The sequence below is a fragment of the Carassius auratus genome, chromosome 3 (assembly GCF_003368295.1).
Source record: "Carassius auratus strain Wakin chromosome 3, ASM336829v1, whole genome shotgun sequence".
Classification (NCBI taxonomy): Eukaryota; Metazoa; Chordata; class Actinopteri; order Cypriniformes; family Cyprinidae; genus Carassius; species Carassius auratus.
In genome coordinates, this window is record NC_039245.1 from 8,735,306 (window position 1) to 8,752,415 (window position 17,110).

At 37.7% G+C, this 17,110-nt stretch overlaps 1 pseudogene; it reads right to left on the reverse strand.

Moving 5' to 3' along the window:
* Positions 1–4: 4 nt before the first annotated feature.
* Positions 5–16,234, reverse strand: LOC113053951 (guanine nucleotide-binding protein subunit alpha-13-like; annotated as a pseudogene).
* Between the last annotated feature and the right edge of the window lie 876 nt (positions 16,235–17,110).

A 17,110-nucleotide genomic window follows, 5' to 3' on the forward strand; every position in this document is an offset into this window, starting at 1 on the left:
CCATCAGCACCTGGTCGAACTCGCTGGACGAGACGACGGAAGAGGATGGAGGTGACGCTGTCGAAGCACTCGAACCACCTGCGGCGCTCCGACCGCTGGCCGCCCACGTCCACCATCTTGAAGGGCACGTTCTTGATCTCAAAGTCGTACTCGTGAATGCCCTTGGTGGGCTTACGTGCCAGCAGGATGTCTTGCTGTGTTGGTAGATAGTCCTGTGGAGAGAGAGAGAGTGTGTGTCAGTGAATCAGTGGTAAAGACTGGAATGAGATTTGCATGTGGTGGTTAATATGATATTAAATGAAATCACCTGCTAGTAGTTTGCATACCACATAACAGTAGGACTACACAGCATTTAAAATCTAGGCACCATACACTTATCCTACACTATCATTCATACACCTTGTTGATGGTTACAGAAAAAAAAAACTAGGAATGACTGGGAGTTTCTTTGAAATTGGCCAAATCTGCCTGAATCCAAACATGTTTTCAGCAGTCAACGTGCTTCTTTAATTATTGGCAAATTTAGGGTACTGACCCACTTTAATACCAAGTTTACATTTACCCTTTGTAGTTTCCCTAAAGATATTCTCGGACATACACATGGTTTCTTAACAATTCTGTAGCGATGTTCAATTCTTAAACAGCTTTTCAGCATTATACAAAACTTTAAGAGAAATTATGGGAAATTTTTATTTCATTAAAGGTTGTGGAGCAGATCTGAAAAATGAATACATACATACATACATACAGACACACACACACACAAAACTTTTCACATTATTATGTAAATTCAGTAAAGGCAGGGTAAAAAAGTTAGACAACAGTTTTTCCCCCCATTCAAAACCTAGAAATGTATAATTTATTAAGTAGTTTAACCATATAAAGGTTATGACAAAACGAATGAAAGATACTTGTTCTGACCAAAATAATGCTTATTTTTTTAAATTATAAAACTACTATCATGTAATTTAATTTTACATTTATAAAAAAAAAAGAAGGAATGTGATCTCAAGATTTTGGACTCCCATTGATTTCATTGGTGTTCCCAAGAGGGAAAAAAGGGGTAAAACTCTGATAATGAATCAGTAGAACCTAAAACTCAAATTGTAGGGACAAGAAAAAAAGAAAAGAAAAAACACAACAACTACAAAATCCAAACTGTGGGGACAGGACAATAGGGAGAGAAAACAAGAAGCTCATGGCTCATTCTCCACTTACTGGCATACCATAGCTGGAGGATGGGGGGGGGGGGTGGTATTAGCAAAAAGGTGCATCTGGATCGAAGCACTGGCCAATAAAGGGTCTGAGGGCAAAATGCACTCAAAACACATTAGATGAAACTCTACACTACAGCAAATGCAAGCTATATCAAGTCGATAAGAGTACAGTGCTCCGTGATAATAGAACACCTGAGACAGATTTCTGAAATTCCAGACAGGATGACGTCAAAGACACCCGTCTTGAATGACCAAGCCATTTGTGACGGATCCAGAGCCAACAGTCCATCCTCCTCACACACACTGATGTAACCGCTACTCATGTCTGAAGGAGTATTATTGTGTTATTTTTAAATATTTTTACACTAATAATTATCTTGAATAACTATTGCTTAAGTTTTAAATGTCAACTCAACTTTCATCAGCTTACGGTTTCATTGACTTCCCTTTGTTAGAAACTGTCAACATGTTTTTTGGTTTGTTTTTACAAACTGCAGTGTGGGTGAAAATTATTTCCTGTAGTAATCATCAGCTAGCTTCAAACGCTTTCAACAGAGCTGGAGTATTTAACATATCTTTAAGAGGATATCTTTATAAGTATTTCTAGTCATATATACGTCTAGTCGTATAGAGCTTAATTCAGTTCTATAGCCAAACATACACATCTCTCTTTGACACGTGCTCTGCATTGCCTGTATTTTGTCACATGTCAGAGGTAAACATTCTTCCTCATCTCCTCCTAAATATTAAGCAGTCTGGGCTGCTGAGGTCTGTGTGACACCCACACTACATCCATCCAAGAAGGATGAACTTAAACTGTAACAAACACATACTTTCCAACAGAGTCAAGTGGCCATTTCCCTCTCTGAGCACACTTGGAAGCATGCACTATTTCCTCTTCCTGTTTGTTGATAGCGTGAGCGCAGAAGTGGGTTCACATTACTGTGACGTGGCTGAGTGAAGAGTAGCCGTTTGGCTCAAAGAAAAAAAAGAAACAAAAAAAAAAAGAGGCCAGTCTGAGGCGTGCCGCCAGAGCAGCGTGCATTCAACCCTGCTTCCTCTTTCTCAGAACATAAAGTCAAAGCGACAGACACAGGAACTGAGACCGTGCGACAGAGTGACGTCAAGGAGCGTAATACAGAAAGTGAGATATGTGGGGAAACAAAAGTACTGTCCTTTCGATCTCTCTTCCCGATGCAGCATCAGTGATTTGAACAGAATGACTAAGCGTGCCTGTTTTCATAGGATGTGAATTTAAAACAGGTTATCTGATTCTTCGTCCTAAAGCAGAGCTGCCTGGAGTCGATGCCGAGATACTAATCATCACATTTACTGCAGTCAGCAGCATCTAGAAAGAGCACAAAACCGCAAACATCCGTTTAGTGCTGAGAGAGTACATGAGTAGCAGGCAGCAAGTCACATGACGCACAAGGAACTGCACTGGTGCCTCGTGCATCAGCCAGACGATGATGCTGTGACAGCCGCACAGGTGCAAGTCTCAAATGATCTGCTAAAAACTCATCCGTCAACACACTCCAAATATATAAGGCAAAGGAAGTGGGAACAAATATGGACCATAAATATAGGAATCTTAATATTCTCAAAAAGTGTTGAAACTTTAAATAGCAAAAACAACAACTTATTGACGTTATTGGCAATTCTGACTCAATTCAGTACCTGGGTGCTGTCATCATGGTTTAGATGTGGAAAGAAGTGATGTGGGCCCATGACAAAATTACCGTAATAACTGTGCTGTCAGGTTTTTGTTTTTTTGAGTCATTCTGATGGCTGGTCTATAAATTATTTTTCTTTTCTATTTTTGTACTCTCTGGTATGACTACTGAAATGGGATCCAGACAAGTTATAACTGATGGTCAGTGTTGCTTGTTGAGAAAACATACGGCTTTAATTATCATTACTCAGCGTGAGCACCTGGATCATCCGAATGAGTAAGAAAACCCTCATGAGAAGATGAGGAAGTGACATACGGTCATTTTTAATCACACAGCCTCATGACACGCAGAGTCTTCCAGACTGATTCTTTCAAATATCTTACACATTAAAACTGGTGAAACGTTATGGGAAAAGGTGCTATAGAAACTTTTATGGGAAAGGGTTGACACACGTGACCTTTGATGTGAGCAGAGCTCGTTTCACTTCTCTCTTTCTGTGCTGGCTGGTGAATGGGCAACCCTGTCATGACCCAGAGCATTGCGAGGGAACAAACAGACAGGCATTCATAAGTCTCACATTATCTTCAGCGTTTGCCATTCAGTATTTTCTTCATCCTCTGTGGAAATTAATCAGTGGAAAATATAAAGTGATTTATCTCATACTGCTCTGATAAAAGAATTCTTCAGCAATGCTAGCTGCTTCAGTACTGTACTTACTAATCTGTCTTTATGAAATGGATCTCCTGAAAGCACGTAAAGACTCAAGATATTTATTTGAAAGAGGTATTTACTATGCATTGGGGACACTCCATCATGAGGTACTTTAAAGGAGTAGTTCACCAAAAAATATAAATTTATAACAAAATATTTAGAGAAATGTCTTAGAAATGCTTTTTCTATTTGTCTGTTTGTCCACGAACAACCTAAAACGTACATTGGATTGCTGTTGTTTTTATTTTTAAATATTTGCATTCTCTTTTTATAAAATATCCACAGAAGACCCTCACAGGTTTGGAATAGGGCTGCGCTATATGTGCAAAAAAAAATTATTATTATTATACTGATAATTTCCAAATCTTTATTTCAAGTTTGAAGGCAGATTTTTGCCCCAAAGTGAAAGTTGTAGAAACCAGACCATTTATTGTGGTTTTAAACTACTCTTTATGGTCAGAACATGACAAACACTTCACATTTTTGAATTCTTGACACCTTCCCAGTTATTTTTCCTTAAAATAAATATCTTTATAGAAAAAAAAAATATTTTTCTCAGTATCTGCATGTTCTAATGAGTGATACCGTTTCAGAACATGAAACAAGTTTGGGTTGTCTTACTTTGATGACGTATCTTCAGCACAGTTTGCAGGTTAAATCTCCTAGTCATTTGTGTTCTTGACTGAATTCAAGCACTTCACACTGGATCTCACAGCACAGCGTGACCAAGACTGATCAGCGAGTAAACACATGTGCTCTAGTAAGCTCATGCTGCGCTGCCATTTAGACTTTAATCCGAGTGGATAAATGCTTCATGTGGCATGATTCACTAGTGCTCTTTCATTCTGCTTTGGGCGCATAAACATTATATTGAACACTTATCAAACTCTTATTGTTTTATACTGAGATCACGATAATTATGGTTATCGTTTTATTTACCCAGTCTTAGTTTGGAATGATGAGTAAGTGATGACAGAATGTTCATATTTGTGTGTACTATTCTTTTAAGTCATAGGCAAAAGGACAGCATGTTTACGAAACTTCTATTCCAAAATTACTAGCAGACAGCAAGACAAATGAGATTTGTCATGGAGGTCAATATCTATCTCATCAGTTTCCAGGCCTACATGGAATGTGTACCCCGCAAATTTCCAAAGAATTGAAACGCTGCCATTTAAAAAGAAGAAACCATCTTTGTTTATTACACAATTCAACTAATTTGTTAGTGCAAAAATAAATTGTAAAAAAAAAGTGTGGGGACCAAAATGTACAGTTAAAAGCATCCTAAAGCACATTAAATTACTGATATTAAGCATAAATATTATATCTAGAAAGAAGATGTGAGGTGAGAAACCTCAGTGTAGACAGAATGATGAGAGAGAGCCACATGCTTACCGGTGCTCCGAGTTTGTCCAAATTATCCAAGAAATATTTCACCGATTCACCCTGTGAGGACGACAAAGAGCAGAGATAATCAGTCAAAGTGAAGATGAAAACAGCAGAGCACAAACTATACATCATACTTATGTGTTTGTATTTGAACTTATACACACCACCATGTGTGTATGTTATTTGAGTGACATAAGCACTCAACGTAATGAGGGCCTCATTCAACATGAGAACACATGGACGTGACTCATGAAAAACCCTCTCACAGGATGTCAGTAATTACAAGCATATTGTATTTTGAAAGCAAATGTTACTGGCATCTTTTGTTTACCCATGTAGGGGAAATTCTGTAGTGTTATTGATTATCTGCATCAGCTTTTAGTGGTGACGGTACTAGTGCTGTACTAGCACCACAATCCCGCTTCAGACATGAATGTGTGACAGCAGGTCACCAATAAACACACAAGGGCACTAGAAAACGGACTAACAGGGATGAGGAAGAACACAGCAAGGCGTGCTCTGGTTCGGAAAATGAAAATCTTGAGTAACAGGAACAAACTGCCCAGGAAACAGCAACAGGCCTCGAGTTAATGTTCCATGACGCTCAGATGTATAACAGACTAATTAGCCTCTTGCAATCTCAACAGTCTGGCGTGCTGACATGACAGCAGGAAGGAGTTCTGATCTGCTTCCTTTACGATGCTCATCTTTCTCAGTGCATGACGGTAGAGTAAAGCTGTGTGGAAACAGTCAAAAAAAATGTCTTCCTCATTTCCTACATAAAACACCCTTTCAAAATATTATTTGCATCTTGGGGATAACTGAGGTCTACAAGAGGTACATGTGGGTCTTTTGAGGTGGTTTTCAGAAAAAGGGGATTTAGTCACAAGAACACCCCAGTACCCCTCCCCCAGCTGAGCACGAAACCACACAGTGCTGTTCATCTTCAATGAAGGGTGTGGGAACATAAGAACAACACGGTCACTGCAAACCAGGATATCAGTCTCTGAGCAACGCTGAAAAGGAAGTCCTGTTAACTCCGAAACATCTGAAGCCAATCCTGAAGTGAACATCTGTTTTTGTGAATACAAATACTAATATAATATAATACACACACAAATAATATTGTAGCAGAACAGAAGTTGTTCTTTTTTTATCATCTGAACATCACAACACACGCTCACGGAGAGGCCATGACCCCAAGTACATTTGTAGAGTGCATTTGCCACCATTTCAGTTTCACTTTAAATACATTTGTTTAGACTTGGTAATTATAATAAATTTTATTTACATGGCCACTGTTATTTATATTTACTTAATAATTGTATACCTCTTCTGTCCTTCATACTGTTAAAAGACTTGTTGTAGAGTGAGGGAAACTAAAACACATTTATTGTTTTGTGATTTATACATTAAAATAACAGTGAAAGTGAGGGTCAGTGAAATATCTCCTTCCCCCAGGCCTCAGATTTACAGGAGTGCACAAGAGTCATTGTTTTAAATCACAGCTCAACATTCCTTCATGGATCATGCAATCTTTCTCTCTACAAAGCTCTCTACACACAAAAATGACACCTACACACACTAGTTGAAATAGAAACAGAACTCTTTAATGATTTCCTATCCTACATACTCCTATCTATGGGGTGGGCAGAGCACAGAAATAAGTGTTTAGGACCACAGGAGAGAGCGTACTTGGGTGGATGTCACCTATCAAAATCTCTCTTCTGGTAACTTCAATCTGCAGAGATCATGGATCCTGTGGGGAACGCGTTGAGATGAACAGCGCTGAAGATAGTTTTATTTTATAATGCAGCATGACTGTCTGAATTGAACAGGGAGTCTCACAAGTATTTCCTGAATCAGATTAAGCCTTCAGTAAATGGAGTTAAAATTAACCTCACTGACTCGCACAGACTCTTAGCAAACATTGTAATGATTCACCAAACTGAATGTGACGGTTATAAACCATGTGCTGGCTTTTTAGTGCAATACAGACTTTAAAAAGAAAAACAAAAGAAGCCAGATCAGGGGTAGTGAGAGCAGAACAACAGGGAATAAAGCAGTGGATTAGGATTATACAATGCCTAGAAATAAGAGGAGGGGTGAAGTGAGGAGAAGCCAGAGGCGAAAGGATCTTGGCTGCAGGAAACACGTTTTGTTTCTTTGCATGTCAGACGCATTCTACAACACCCAGAGGCTGGAGGGGCAGAGTTGTGAAAGCAGGAAGCCTGATAATGTTTTGCACTCGACACACGTGTTTTGTGGATTACAGGGCACAAAAGTGTTTTGTTGCCTTCACTCACACAGACTGCATGCAAATCACCAGAGCCTGTGGCAGAGCGAGGGGAAGAGGCTGTCTACTTAACGGTAGAACCGTATATATAAGCCTCAACAGTAACAGACAAAATTTGCCTTTGACCAGATCAAATGGAGAATCCTGAGATTGGTGAGGAGCAGATCTACCCTGTTATCAGCTCCATAGATCTGGAGCGCAGTATGGTGGCTCAGTGTCATGTTGTTTCTTGTTCTGAACAGCATGAATCCACTATTCTGCTAAAGTCCCAACTTGCCCATGCTGAGAGGATCACTATAAATGGGCAAAGACCACCTTTATTCCTCAGAAAAAAAAAGAAAACTGTTTGTGCATCACACCAGTGATGGCTAAAATAAACTGCATTATAACTTGTATAATAACAAAGGGATATATCATGGTCATAAAGCTGCCCTGGGCTGTCTTGGTCATGTCATTTTGGCTGACAATTCATGTTGGAATCATACAATAACTAAAAAGTGAAGAGAATCAATTTGCATTTGCAATGCGTGTTAAATTGTTTAGCATCTGTGGCACAAAGTACTTCAGCATTAAAAGAAGAGACATAATGTTGCATGCATGATTGTGATCATGTGATGTATTAGTGCCACAGCCTTCTCACCAATTTTACACAGTAATGTTGGAAAACAAGTGAATCAGTCTGTATCTGAAATCTCTCATTCTCAGTAATTTCTACAAATCATAATAGTACGAGTTGGTCACTGGGTGTAAAGTGCTTTGGTGAAATCAACGTTTAAAATGGGGAAGTAATGCACTAGGAACTGAGAGCATTTAGAGAAGTCTGAAGTTGCCAAGATGGCACTTGCCTATGTCAGGCCTTAATGAGGAATTATTTGAGAATTAACTGGGGAAAATCTAAAATTACCAAACCAAATTGATAAAATAGCTTAAAAAAAAACAGGAACCTGTTACTTCGATTTGATAAGCAAATTCCTTAAACATCTCACAGCAGCCAGGCCTGAACACAACAGTGATGTGGTTTACACATCCTCCTGGATACACACACACATAATCTTTGCAAGCCAATGTGTGAAAACTTTCAGTTTGGATTCTAAAGTCTCTAAAAGTTTTTTTTTTTTTTTTGGTCCACAACAAGACTTCTGTCAACTGCCAAAAAAACCATATATCATTTGTGGTGAGTGTTACACTAAAGTACCATATGCTAAAAACTAGAGCCTGCTGATAAATAGTTCTGCTGATATTATCGGCCGATATGAGACTGTCGCCAATATATCAGTATCGGTGAATATGTCGCCGATACAGATTATTATGTATTTTTTTACTGAACATAATTGTAGATAAAAAAGCTTGAAATGGCCTAATTACTTAGTTTGTCCAGTAGAGCATGCTCCATTGTTTGCTACTGGTGACCTGGATTTGTGATGTTCATTTTAACCAGTTAACCGTATTTAACCATTAATTATTTTCAGTAATTTATCAAAATATTTTTGATATATCAAAAGGTTTGCTGTACTGTTAAAGTATACTATGTGTATAAACAAATTGTGTTGTTTATAGAGACGGAGAAAAAAAAAACATAAGTCACGAATAAGTCGCATTTTATTATTTAAAGGGGGGAGGTTTAATGTTATTTCATGCATACTGAGTTTTTTACACTGTTAAAGAGTTGGATTCCCATGCTAAACATGGACAAAGTTTCCAAAATTAAGTTGTACGTTTGAAGGAGTATTTTTGTTCCAAAAAAACCTCTTCCGGTTTGTCACAAGTTTCGGAAAGTTTTTTTCGAGTATGGCTCTGTGTGACGTTAGATGGAGCGGAATTTCCTTATATGGGTCCTAAGGGCACGTTTGCCGGAAGAGCGCGCGCTCCCGTATAGCGAGGCTGAGCACAAACATTTCACTGATCAGAGCGATTCACTGATCAGAGCGAGAGCGTCGCGAAAAGTCACAAAAGGAGTGTGTTTTTAGTTGCCAGGGCAAGACAACCCTGCACAGATTACCAAAAGAGAAACAGCATTAAGGGACCAGTGGATGGAGTTTATTTTTACAGAGCATCAACGGAGTTGTGCAAGTGTTTTTGTTTGTTCCCTGCATTTCGAAGATGCTTGTTTTACAAACAAAGCCCAGTTTGACGATGGATTTGAACATCGTTTATTTCTTAAGGATAATGCAGTCGCAACGAAAAAGGGTCACGATCGTGTGTTGGAACCGCATGCGGTGAGTAAAACTGCTTCAAATATCTCTGTGTTGTTTACTTAGCTATCAGCGCGTAAGCACATCAAGTAAACAACATGCGATGTTGTCATCAAACTGCACTTTCCACATGTACAGCTTAAAAAAAAAAAAAAGACGACAAAGTGGAACTTAGTCATTTTCCAAAACTGCTAAGCAAATATATACAGTTTCAGTACATACCACATAGAGACGCATTTGGTGATGCTGCTCTTGTTAAATTTCAGCCTCGGGATCTGTGTCACAGCTTCCAAACGCTCTCAACGCAAAAGCCTACTGGCGCTCGTGATTCTTTAGCTCCGCCCACACGTCACGCCTCCAGGCACTCATGTTTTTCCGGGAAAAATCGGTACAGACTATCTTTCTCTTATAAATATAATAAAAATAAAGACTTTTTGGAGTTATGAAGGGTGCAGTACTACTCTATAGGTACTCAAGATTAACAGGATATTGAGTGAAAACGAGCATTTCACCCCCTCTTTAATTCAGAAATGGGCTTAATGTCAACTCAAAATGTTTAAAAACATTATGATAAACACTGTAAACATAGGTAGGCTATTTTAGTTCCCCTAACTCCACAAACAAATAATTTCAGTTAACAGTATTTAGAAAAGAACAAGAACTAAAAATATAAGCTGTAATGTGTATATTTTATATATATACATATATATAAATTTAGGAAACCAAATGGTCTCTCATTCGATACAAAATCAAATATTTCAGTATCTGCTATATATTTGAATGGCAAATTATTATTTAGTATGTACTTCACTCACGTAAAAAAAATCCACATAATTTTTTTTTTTTTTTTTTGTAAAAACACTTAATATAAATACTACATGTTTAAACTGAGCAGTGTTTTTTCCGCATATTTTTGACTAATTATTTTATTATGATGATGAACAGGCTGAACTGTCAAAGTAGCAAAGCTTAAATGCAATCACTTAAATTGTTTCCTTCTAACAGTGGAAGCAACCAGACTCCTTTTGGTCATAAAGATAATCAGAATTGTAAAAGGTTTACCTTTATTTGTGTACATTCACAATAAAAACAAATCTTTGTGCTTTTGTAATATAAGCCTAAAGAAAAATAGGATGCCACTTTCTGCAGTCGGTTACCTTTCGCGCAGAACAAAAATTAACCGAAACTCTGCATACTAGGCTACTTGAAGAGTTTTTAGTTCGTTTTCTTAATTTATTATTTCAAATTATGCTGCGCTTTGTGAATTTGCTGACTGTGATATTCATGTCATTTTCATTGCATGCTGTATGTGAAATGAGAGTTACCTTGGCTTTATTATTATTTTAAAAAAAATATGGCTTCCAATTTAAAAAAATTGTTTTTAATTAAAATAAATAAAATAACATCGGCTATCGGCTACCCTGCTTTCCAAGCTGTCCAAAAACCCATATCGGTCAACCACAAATCAAAATACTATCTATTTTGATGCCAAATTTTAAATAAGAGTGGAAGTGACAAATATCGGTATCGGCACCAAAAAATCCTATCGTGCATTCCTAGTAATTTTCAATGCCAGCAAAACACATTTTCTGTTCAAAAACTGTTACAATCCCACTGCCTGTCTAATATTCGGTTTCACTCAAAAAAGCATCACATTTACAGAATGATTTTAAATTACTTAAAGAAATGATTTACGACTTCAAGTCTTTAAAGAGAAATACAGTTGGGAAACTCACCAGCTGAAACTCCCTGCGCCGGTCATATGCGTTCTGTATGCCCGTGTCAGCCCAGAGGGCACGGATTGATGGCAGGTACTGCAGGAACACCTTGGTCTCCATCATCCCTTGCGACACCATGGCTGAGCGTGTGTCAAAAGCCATCATGACGTTTCCATGTGATTGGTTTGAAGGGTCTCCCCATGGGATATGCAGCTTTTCTCGGGCATCCACAAGCACTCGAACACCTGTGATGGCAGCAATAGGAGGAATATGATGTTAATATTTATGTATGATGTTGTGTACACAAAGTTCAATAGGACACTTTTTGAGTGTAACAAAGCAAGCAACATTAGACCCCAGTTTTATTTTTTTTTCAACACATGGTAAATTGGGATGCAAATTAATAACACACAATGGGCATTTTATCATAATTTTATCATTTATCTTTCGTAATAATTGACAAGTGGTCTTTATGAAAGTAAGCATTACAAGTGTGCAGTGACATGCTAGTAAGGCTTGTAGTTTTGCTTGGTTTAACATTTCCAGTGTAGACACGTGTATTGTGTAAATACTAGATGAACGCAACCTGATTAAGCATTACTAATGACTTAGGGCTGCAGAAATCTACATGATGTATCACAGATTTCCTCAAAATTCAAACACATTAGTTTTAAAAGACAGAATTTAAACAAAACAAGACATACTTTAAGTCTTGTTGCCAGATTATCATTATTTTTACAAAAGCTATTTGGCCTTTTGCATTTCTCAGCTCTAGAAACATTCCTGTAGTTTAATTTAATAATTCGTTAGAGTGAGTGATCAGATCACAAGTCTAGTGTAGTGCTTATTATTCAAGAATATGAATATGGCAATAAAAAGATATCAAGACAAATAAACAACATACATTGCAGAGCAAAAAAAAAATCAATGACATTATTTATTTCACATTTTATAATTTACACTTAATAAAAATAACATCCACTTCTGTGATGCAGTACAACAACAGCATGAAAACTGGCTGTAACATTTTACCAACGCACTGGCAAGTCTCGAGCATCAAGCACGAGACACGTGGCTGCAACTTCCTACACCACTCCTGGGCGAGGGTTTGAGTATCAGTGGTGAAAATAGTGGTGATGTTGGTCTCTAGATTTGTATACTCCGATTATCGTCATAGGAGAGTCCTATTGTGAGCTGGTTTTCACAACTGGCTTTCTCTTTCAAAACCTGGCGTCCCCAAGCAGTCACACTAGAAGTAACCTGCTAAACCAGTTTCCACTTACAGCTCTGTCTCACAATGACAGACAAAAAAGCAAGAGCTCTTTTGACCTTTATATATACACGGTCTTTCGTTTAGTTTGGTGGGAAAAATTAGAAGTTCTTGGTAACCAGGAATAGACAATAAAACAGACTAATGAATGGAGTTACTTTGCAGTCATCTTCCATTCTGCATAAAAAAATAAATAAAAAACTGGCGTATTTCATCGCAGATTTAAATTCTGGACCTCAAATCCTTCACAGGATAAGTCTTTAATTGTTCTCGCCAAACTTTCTGGCATGAGGTGAGGGCAGGTCAAGGGTATTTAACTGAAAGAGCCCTTTAAGAGGTCAGCAATGTCCAAGCAGAAGCTCAGTACTGCAGCACAAGACTGCATGTAAATAGAGCTTTCTCTATTCTATGCACGTCCTGAAGCATAATCAATAACAGCAGTCCATAGATGCACATTAGCGAAAGCAAATAGCCATTCTGCCTAAAATACTCATGCACTACATAGTTTCTACCCTGTCCCTACCTACAAAGTCAAAGCATGTTGGCCTTAACAATTTCACCCCTGAATTTAAACACACAGTAACCCAGCTTCCCATGGCATGCCAAGGCCAAACAATGAGCCAATGACTATATATTACATATATTACTGTGTACATAAGCATAAAAACAATAAATAAATATTTTAGGTTCAAATGTGAAAAAGTGTCCTGTGACTCGTCTCTACAACTCCTACAAAGTTATCTAACACTTAATCACTTCCTTACCTTCATTAGTTTGTTTATTTTAAATGGTTTTACAGTGTGACAATCGTTTTTAAAATAATTCACATTTAGCCTCTTGGGAACTAAAAAAAAAAAACGCCGCAAAAATAGTTTTAGAAAAATATTATAGTATGCAACATCACAGGACATGTCAATTCACATTAACAACCCATACAAAATAAGAGGCATCAGATAGAAAAATGTTCAGGGCTTCAGAGATGTACACTACATTGTGCAGGAAACTGAAAATGCAGAGGTGCTCAGAAGCGTAACCCCTTTGACACATCCCACATCTGTTAAGAAGTGGTGCACCCATGTGACTGTGGCTCCGAGGGTGTCCTCACAACATACATGCACATGCACTTTCACCTTAAAGTTGACTATGTCTAACAAAACACATTTTTAAATCTTTACCATAACTGCATATGTTTATTGCACATTCGGCAGAAGAAATATGATATCAGTGAGATGATTATTTCACATCAAATTTTATAAACAACAGTAAAAAACAACAAATGCATGATGGGCTAAACCATTTAGGATGACAAAAACAGAATAATGCCTGAAATGGAAAAGATAAACAAAGTGCTACAGCTTGGAAGAAAAACCACAGAATGCAGGATTTCATCCATCCTCTCCAACAAACTCACAAGATGACAGCTGGTGTTTCAGTCTGGTTATACAATGTGAATACTCAAAACTGTTATTCTGTTCTCAAATGAAATTATTTAGAAATGTATAGCACATTGAAGAGATACTTAATTAGAGGAATTACATAATAGTGACAATCACAATCCTTCATAAAAAGTCTTGTAAAATCTTCCTGTTCGATTCAGGCTCTATTATATTGCATTACATGTAGTTCACTTATGACCTCTTTTTTTTCTTTTATAAAAGAGGATCATCTGTACAAACCTGGGTAAATGCATTCAGTCAGATAAAAAAAATAGCCTATATATATTTATATGTGTATTGTTTATGCATTTATTCAGTAAGCTTGCATTTAATTGATCAAATCTGAAAAAAATTATCATGGTTTCCACAAAAATATAAAGACTTTCAGAGCATTATTTATAATATTTCAGTAAATTAAAATGATTTCTGAAGGATCATGTGGCATTGAAGACCAGAGCAATCCTTACTTCATTTTAAAACACGGTTCTAATTGTTAAAAGTGCTTTTTCTCTGACTTCAGGCATTTTATGGACAAATTAACGTGTTTTCTAGAATGCCTTTAGATTAGATCCAAGCAGCCATTTGACTAAATGCTTCCTGTTGAAGTTACACTAGAGAATGCTATGATGTTAGCGATGCTACAGACGAGTCTCCACGAGATCACAGATGAACCATTTGTCATTGTGGTACCTCTGCAAATGACGACCTTCGTGAAAAATTAATCCCTCAAAGGAAATCATAAAATCTTTTCACAGCAATAGGTGCTGGAAATCCCCAGATGAGGAAGCCCAAACGGGGAGCCCCGTATAATATAAGGTGGGTACTGAATACTGATCACTCATCACATCCCCTTTTGACAACTGACATGAACTGCTAAGAGTAAAATAGGCACACTTGCCTTGAACTCTAAATTGACTTTTTTCTTTTCTCTCATGTTTTTGTTAGGCTATGTGAAAACCCACCGAAACAGATCTTCCCCAAGGGGATAATAAAAGGTGCTATTACTACTACCTCACATATGACAAATTGAGGATCATCTGACAAGTTTAGCTCTGAAACTCGGAAATCTATGTCAGAAACATTAAAGCTGGTCTGTTTCCACAACAGGTGCTAGTGAGTGTTTAGTGCCACTGTTAACCCATGTTTTCATCATGTGCTAGTCTGGGAGCTCTGGACTCCACCCATTGCACAGATGCCCAAACACGTGAATTCAGATGAGTCCTTTACTACAAACATATATATGAAAATCACTTTTAAAATGAAAAAAAAAAAATGCCATAATGAAGGCAACAAATGCGGGTTTTTATGCTTTGAACATGAGTTGATTGGTGTGCCCTCGGTAGACACCAGTCTCTTTGTTATTTATGAGACGGGCTCAGCATACCAACAAACAAGAGAGAGCCGATTTACAATTTAAGCCGGGCTTTTCATACCGGTTTGATTTATTTTACATAATTCAGCTTTGGTTATGGCATTAACTCGGAGAGATTTAACAGCTGTTGAAACAACACCGAGAATCTGGTTAAAACCCCAAATTAAAAGGTAGTTATTAGTATAAAATGTCACAAACGAACACTTATGCTATTTTTAAAGCAGCAGTTTGAGTTCAAATGAATCGTGGGGTTCACGTTCGTCATGAAGCTGTTAAAATCTGAGTTTCATTTCAGATGAAATTCAAACCAGAGTCTTGTCTTAGGTAACTTAGACCTCTGAAATCACGAGTAAGAGTGAACTCACACTTTTTTTTAACGCGAGGGCAAGCCAGGAAACGATTTAGACAGAAACGAGGTCTTTGTTCAAGCCCGCAACGGTGAAAAGTTGATAGAATAACATGGGCGTTTCTCTTGGGCAGGTTACAGCGCAACTTCAGCTAACGCTAACTGAGCCTCATTTCGCTAGCCTCTCTTCATCTCTCCCAAGCCCGCTAAAAGCCAAGTTTAGACCCCACAACGCACTTTGTACAAGTGTTTGGATGAGAGACGCGCCTCATACCTTTCATAACATTACTGTAAATAGTGCCTCTGAACTCTTCTTTGGCCCGCTGGTCGAAGTCCTGGCCATGTATGATGCGCATCTGCTTGAGGAAAGTGGACTTGCCGCTCTCGCCGGCGCCGAGCAGAAGTATCTTGACTAACCGTTTCACATAGGTTTTGTCCTTCATAAGACCTCGGTCTATTTCTTTAGATTTCCTTAGTTGTTCCGCCTCGTTGCTGTTGAGAAGACAGTTCGGAAAACACACGGATAGAAAGGACCGGGACGGCAGGAAATCCGCCATCTTTTGTCTTCAACTTCATCGATACAGTAGGGAGTGAAACTGCGCGCGCGCACTGGCTCTGCCCCGCTGATCAACGCTTTGGGCGGGTTCGAACTTCGAAATGTAACGTTACAAAAAAAAACTTTAACGATTACATTCAGAAAAATCTTCTTTTTGTCGGAACAGTTTATTTGACCAGTTTATTTAGTTCGTTTTTTTTTCATATTTTATCAAGCTTTATAGCTCACATATGATAAAGCTAATATGAAGCTCACACTTGAGGAGTAAAAATATTTTATGTAAAGGCCCAAAGGGAACAAAAATAGACAGTTTGGTGAAGCTGTTGTGGCCAAAAACAGATACATTTCTGATAGTTTGTAATATAAAATCCCAATAATATATGTCTTTTTAAAATTATATTGAAATGCCAAGCTTTATGACTGTCACATAAAATGCAATGAAACACAATGATTGAGACATAATGTTCCTATATATAGATAGATAGATAGATAGATAGATAGATAGATAGATAGATAGATAGTATAGTATAGTATCAGAAAGAACATGACCTGAAGGTGAAGCATTTGAGGGCAATCAGCATGTAGACACTTGTGTCCAACAGGTTTTTCAGGAGAGTTTTGATCATGTTGTTAAAAAAACCTCTTTATTCTATTTCTATTCTGTCTACTTGTTTTCTTTTATTTATTATAAAACAACTGACCCTCTAACACTCGTGTTCTCTATTGTTCTCTTTTTATTTATAACAATAATAATAATAATTTGACCCTCTAATACTTGCTCTTTCCTATTCTATATTGATTCTATCTGTTTTTATTCATTTGTTTTATTATTAAAGAATAATGTGTGCTGTGTTAGACCAGTGGTTCTCAGTTCCAGTCCTGGGAACCCACAGCTTGGCACATTTTGCTTATCTTTTATCTGACACCCTCGATT